General features: G+C 44.3%; 1 long non-coding RNA gene across 1 annotated transcript; it reads left to right on the top strand.

Moving 5' to 3' along the window:
* Positions 1-2,089: 2,089 nt before the first annotated feature.
* On the top strand, positions 2,090-6,390 carry LOC135576643 (uncharacterized). The gene is made up of 3 exons (XR_010468435.1): positions 2,090-2,141; positions 3,827-3,876; positions 5,257-6,390. It is a non-coding gene; the product is annotated as an uncharacterized LOC135576643 (long non-coding RNA).
* The last annotated feature ends 377 nt before the right edge of the window (positions 6,391-6,767 follow it).

Below are 6,767 nucleotides of genomic sequence, written 5' to 3' on the forward strand. Positions count from 1 at the left end.
GGGGCTTTAATCTTATTTTTGGTTTATTATTATTATTAACGACCCGGGTTGCTTTCAAATCTCTCAAAAACCCCCATTTTTTCCGTTGAAAACCCCCAATCCTGCCCAAATCGCGGTGATTTTCCCAGGTGTTGGCACATCCTTGGAGTCTTCACAGCGCTGTATGAGCGAAAAACAACCTCTTTACAAGAAGGAATCAAGCCAGGAATGTGCAATAACCTCAAAGCCCGGCTGGAAAAAATCACGCAGAGATATTTTGGTGGTATTTGGAAGGGGGGGGAAAGGAATTTTACGGGTGAATATTTGGAGCCGAGAAGATTGATAGAGGCCGGTAACCCGTGTTTATGTGTTGGGCAGGGCGGACAGGGCTGCAAGAGCAGCTCGGTGGGGAATGAATCCCGGTGCCCACGAACGGCTCGAAAACATGTATATTGGGGGAGGGAATAGATAGATAGATAGATAGATAGATAGATAGATAGATAGATAGATAGACAGACAGACAGACAGAAGCGGGCGAAAGGAAGGAAAGCGATGAATTAATTGCAAGAAGAATTAACTCAAGGAAGATGCCAAAGCAATAGCGTGGGCGACACGCAGGGAAAATCGTTTTCTTCCACACAACTTATGCGCATTTTTTATTTGAACACCCAATAACAGGTTCTCTATCTTTTTAGATAGTGACTCTATTGATCTGCGTAGATAAAACGTGCTTTATAGCCGGAATTTGGCCGAAAGTTGATCATTTTACTCTCAAATCTTCAGGCTCTGTTAGCAGAAATCGTGAGAAGGATGAGTGGAGAGAAGAAACCGGAGGAGGGTCAGAAATTGTACATTTTCTTTGCTTTTTTTCTCCATAAATAGCTCTAGGACGTCCCCAGCTCACCAGGTGCATTTGCATCTAATGATATTATTTACATGAGGTTAATTGAACGCGGGGTGATCACTGGAGAAGCCGCCCGACCACTTTCCTTCCCATCACCAACACATTCGCGGGAGCTCCCCCGAGTTGCCACTGAAATATCAATTAATTTCCCCATTTCTCTCCCCCTTAATTCATTTTTTGGAGCAATTTAGCTCCAGAATTCAACCCTTGATAGCGGATTATGAATTCTTTGACTCTCCAAGTTGATTTATTTATAAAGATAAATCCCGTCCTAAAGAGCTGAGGAGCCCAAATGTCCCTGTGCGAGTCACCAGCCATTATTTAAAGGACATAATTAAATATTCCCCATCCGAAAGACACAACCTGCGGTTGGACTTCCCAAGACGAAATCCAAAGCAGGACCCGCGTTATCTGCAATTATTCTGCGGAAAAGGTTTGATAAGCGGCTCTTTTGGGGTCGTTTGCTTGGTTTGATCTTTTGTTTTTAGCAAAAAGAGGAACGTTGAGTTAATTAGGAAGCAGATTAGAAAGTGATTTTCGGGATAGGCACATCAGGACGGACAGAACCAAGGGAGCGAGGATGTACTGGAGAAAACAGCTGTAAGGGAGTGGCTTATATATATCTACGGTATATAATCCATATAGAATAATCGCATAGATAGAGACAGGGATGGTGGAGGGATGAGTGGCAGAGCAGAGCAGGATGAATCCTCACCCCAACTCACACTATGTAGGAAAAAAAGGGCACAATTTCTATGGAATATATATATATTAAGATAAACCACCGTGTTCTTCAGCACCCAGAGGTCCCCAGGAACAAAATTACCATTTGATGCCGTGACAATAGGAATTATTTGTATCCATATTTGGGGTTTAACCTTGTGAAAGAAAAGTTTCAGCGGTTCTTAGAATTGAGGATAGAATATCAAAATGAAGTGGGTGTTATCAGTTGTCGTGCAAGATGAACAGCCATAGATGGGGTGGAGAAACAGTCCCACTCTGGGTGAAAATCCAGGTTATTCGCATCCAGGAGCATAAAGATCCTGCAGAAAAAGCCAAACGGTCCATCCCACACAACCCGCCCATGTTTTGAGGGAGAACACGGCGATTTCAGCCCCTCTCTGCCCAGCTGGTGTCATTTAGCACTTGATTTCCCCAAGCATTTCTGCTTTAAAATTCAGCCCAGCGAATGCTTTTCTGAACAGGCTGGGATCTCTCCATCTACCAACAATGTTTTTCGAAGAGAATATCGAGTTTGGTAGGTTTTTTCCCATTTTTTTGCCTTTTTTTTTGGCTTATTGCATAGCTATTTCCCCTAGATAATACATAATAAATCCCAGGTTTTTCATAGCTACGCTTCTCCCAGCACGATGTTGCTTGGAAATGTAGATCGCGTCGCTCTTTTATCCTCGATATGGACACCGGTTGTGCCTATTCACCATTTATTTTCCTCTATTTATCATCAGCTTAAACCCCAGTTTAGTTCATTTAAGCTCGGCTCCTACCCCGGCAATGAAACTCTTCAGTGTTTCGCTTTTGAAGAGGTGGATAAACTTGGCCAAGAGCTCCCAATCCCTCTAAATAGCTCCAAGGAATGAAATATTTGGGCATCGAGTGGACCAAGAAGTAAATAATTAGGGTGGGAGAAAACAGCCCTGAACACACAGCTCTCATATAACTGGCTCTGAATAATATTTGGGGGGAAAAAAGGTTTCTTACATTGGCCTGGTGTCACGCTTGGTCCTTCCGAACGCAGCTTGAGTTAATTCCCTATTAGGAGATGGGGGAGAAAACAACCCCGGATGGCTGCAATCCCACGGCCAAAAATGCTTTAAAACCCTCTGTATTTTAGAGCAACTACAAATCAATACATAAAATTACGTTTAGGAGGAAAATAAAGCGTCCTACAGCACCTGAGCATCCCCAGCTCCTCTCCCTCCTCCTCTCCCCGAGAATATGAGGCCAAAACATGATGAGAAGCGCTAATTACTCTCCAGATCGCACTTGGTTGACACCAGCCAGACCAAATGGCCCCTTTTTCTTTTGTCGGTGCTTCAGGCGACCTCCTGTTTTAACTTGGAATTGAACTTGGACTTCCGACCAGACAGGGGCCCTAAATTGAGGCAGATATTTTATTTGTCTGTCTCTGAATCTCGGAGCCGAGAAGCACCTATTGCAGCGTGGAAATAATAACAATAATTAACGGGGGGGGGGGGTGGAATTGCCAAGAGCTGGGACATTCCACAGTGGCTGTAAAAGGAGGAAAAAAGCCATTATTTGCCTCAAAATGCTGCCGTGCGAGGATGGGAGGGGAAAAAGGGGCTGAGGGGTTTGGGAATCCCCGCGTTGTCCCCCCTGGGTCAGATGAGTGGGACTAAGAGCTATTTAGCCCTTTCCTCTTCTCCCTCTCAACTTGAGCGCGGTTTTTTGAGGCTAAACCGCGGTAATAAAGCCACGGGGATGGTTTGGCTTTGCAAATCCACCTCTGGCCCTGCCTCGGGGCGGAAGGTGGGGGGGGTTTAGAGAGATTTTGGGGTTTGTTTCCAGTTTCTGGATGGCAAAACGCGCGGAAGCCACGGCAAAATACACAAAGGGCATCCCCAAGATTTATCGCACCCCCCCATGCTGGAGCGGGGAGGCTTGGGGGGTGGTAGAAATAAGAAGAACAAGGTGAAAGCAAAAAAGCCTGAGGGTAGATCTGCTCCAAACAGGTTGCGGGAATCTGACAGGTTAGGAAGGAGAGAACCGGATGGTCTCGGGTCAACTCTGCATCTGACACCACCCCAGACGGTTTGATCCAGGGTGGGGGCGAGGGGGGGAAACCTGAGATGCTGTTTCCGTCCTTGTTTCGTCTTTCCTCCCCGATCCCTCTCAAAGCATTTAAATTAAATAATAGGTAGGGTTTATATATATATATTTAATTCCCTGTGTAAACATCTCCAGTGCAAGAGGAGGATGAAGAATTGGTGATAATCCCAATGGCTGGAACAAATGTAAGTCTGATGCAAATCTCCTTTCCCCCCCTTTTTTGGTCCGTTTTTGGGTGGAACATGTCAAGGCAAAGACTGTATTTAATTTCTCCTTTTCCTGCGCTATTTTGAGCGTTGCTTTTGCACAAAAAAATATGCTACCAAGGCTTGGCCACAACCTCCAGCCTCCCTGGTTGGATTAATTCACAAGGAGGGATGTTAGGGTTTATTTTTCCCCTCTCGAAAACAAAAGCAAAACGCACGCAAAGTTTGGGAAAACAAGTCGCTTTGGCTTGGATTTATCCAAAGCACATTTCGAACGAAGCCTGGGAACGTTCTCCTTGGACTCCTGTGCGAGAATATGAGGTTTAGTGCAGTTTCCTCACTAACCCGGGACTCCAGTGGGAAAATCGGATGCTCGTCCAGGCTTTCTCATACCACGGGCTCTAATTTCCCCGAGGGCTCAAAGAGCGAAAATTCCTCCCCAAAATGAATGGAAAAGGAAGTTTTCTCCCCATTTCTAGGTGGGGATTGGTTTTGGGTGCGTTTTAGGGGCTGTGACAGCGGCTGGAGCTGATTTTCCTTCAATAAACCTCCTACCTTGGCCGTTTCCCTTTGTATGGCTGGAGGTGGGAAAAATCCTAAATGCGATTTTCCCCCAGAAAACGGGGCAGCGAGGAGGGGGGGGTTAAAAATTTCAGGCAACAATGGGGGGGGGGGGGGAATAGAGGAAAATAAGGTAAAAAGGGAACATTGAAAAGAAAAATACCCACGATTTGCGGTGAATTATTTCCATCTCTCCCTTAATTGAGATAAAGAATATGTCCTTTTTTCTTTATTCTCATCCAACCTCTATATATAATATATATATAATTTTTTATATATTTTTATATATTTTCCTCTAGCACATGTAGACAATAAAAAGGGATTTTTATAATAATAATAACATTCCACAATTGATTAATTTGATTTTCTTCCCTATTTCCCCGGCCTGGAGCAGCAGCGATGGACTCTGAGCCGCGTAGGTGTTTGCCCACAGACACATCAATATATTCAGGGCAGCGATATGAGGGGAAAAAACCCCTCAATTTGCCTTAAATATCTACAAATCAAATCAGCTGTTTAACAACGCGCTCTATTGGGAACTTCACTATCTCCGGCTGCAAACGCGCCTTCACCTGCAAAACTGTGTTCAGCCCCATATTTCTTATTTTAAAGGGGAGGGTGGTAATAAAGAAAATGGTTCATTTACAGGAAACTGCCTCAAAACCAGGGAGCTCAAGGTCGGAGATAAGGTGATGAGAAACAATTTGCAGTTTTGCAAAGAACAGAGCTGGATAAAAAGGGGATATATATATATATTTCCCTCCATGGAGATTTATCTGTTTTTCTCTTTCTTTCCAGCAGGAATAAAGGAGATAAATACATTGAATTTATAGCAGAATGTGTCTCCAAGACGGCAGAGAAAGCGAAGGGGAACCAGGCAAACCCATCCGTGTCTTCCCCTCGGAACCCGCTGGTAGACGGAGGAGGAACCGCTCCCTGCACAAATATCCACATAAACCCTTTTTCCGGAGTCATTTGCACCCTGGAGCCGCCGTGGGGCTGAGAGGGAGGAATTTAGGAGTCAATATGATTTGATATTGGACGATTTTCCCCTCCTATATCCTTAATTTGGACAATAAGTGCTGGAAATGTGCTGCAGCGAGGGTGCGGTGGGAGCGATGCGGAGCCTTCCAGCCTTTTCCTATAGATGCAAAATATGACACTTTAAAATACAGGTTGGGAAAAAAGATACTATTAAAAATAAAATTTAAAAATAGATAAATAAAACCACGATGGGGGTCTCACATCTGCTCCCATTTCTAATTTCCCCTTCCTATTTGGATTTTTGGGTACCACTCTCCTAAGCGGTTCCACATAAGTGTGGCCATCCCTGGGCTGGTTCGGCTTCATTAACCCAATGACCACGGCGGGGAGAGCGGAGAAATGAGAAGAAATCACCTAAAAAGCGCATTTTTGAGATTAAACCCCCCATTTCCGAGCTCAGGGGTGGTTTGCACATCCAGCCCCCTCCTCCCTTCCCAGTCACAGGAAAACACCGGTTTAAATGCGGTTTGTCTCCTGTTACCTCTAGAATGAGACCTTTCCCCCTTGTTTTCTTTCTTCTCCTTTCGCCTTGTTTTCTTCCCTTTTCCTCTCGTTTCCTCCTCTTTTTTCCCCGTTTTTCACTCCCTCCCCCAATTTTCGTCTTACAAACCCCCATATTTCATTAAACCGCTATTTCCCCGCATAACGGAGCGGAAATGTCTTTCCGCAAACCTACCAGGGGGGGAATTTGCTGTTATTTTTTGTTATATTTGATTATATTTCACGCTCCCACCTCAAACCCGAGCCCTGCCCGCGCATCCAGTTCCGCCTCTATTACCCTTATCATAAATCTTTACATTTTAAACATAGAATCCCCTTCCCACGCTGCGCAGATCGGACACACGCTACAAAACGTTCACTGCTTCATAAAAATTAAAGGCGAAAAAGACAAACAAGGGGGAAAGAAGGTTGATTTTTGGTGATTTGATTTTGGTTTGTGGCGGGCACCCGGGTTTAATTTAAGTCTTATTTCTTGCTCGGCTTCTTCCATCAGCGCCATGTGGTTCTGGGGTTGGCGGGGGGGCTGTTTCTGCTGGGTCATTTCTGGATGGACTCACAGTACTTGGTGGAATTCAGGGCATTTAATTTCATTGTTTCACTATTTCATTTCACTATTTCATTTCACTATTTCATTTCGTTATTTCATTTCGTTATTTCATTTTGTTACTTCATTTCGTTACTTCATTTCATTTTCCTACTTTATTTTTTTAACTTTACCCCCTTCTCTTTTAATTCATTTCCTTATTTTATTCCATCCCACTTCA

Source organism: Columba livia, chromosome 29, assembly GCF_036013475.1.
Source record: "Columba livia isolate bColLiv1 breed racing homer chromosome 29, bColLiv1.pat.W.v2, whole genome shotgun sequence".
NCBI classification, from domain to species: domain Eukaryota; kingdom Metazoa; phylum Chordata; class Aves; order Columbiformes; family Columbidae; genus Columba; species Columba livia.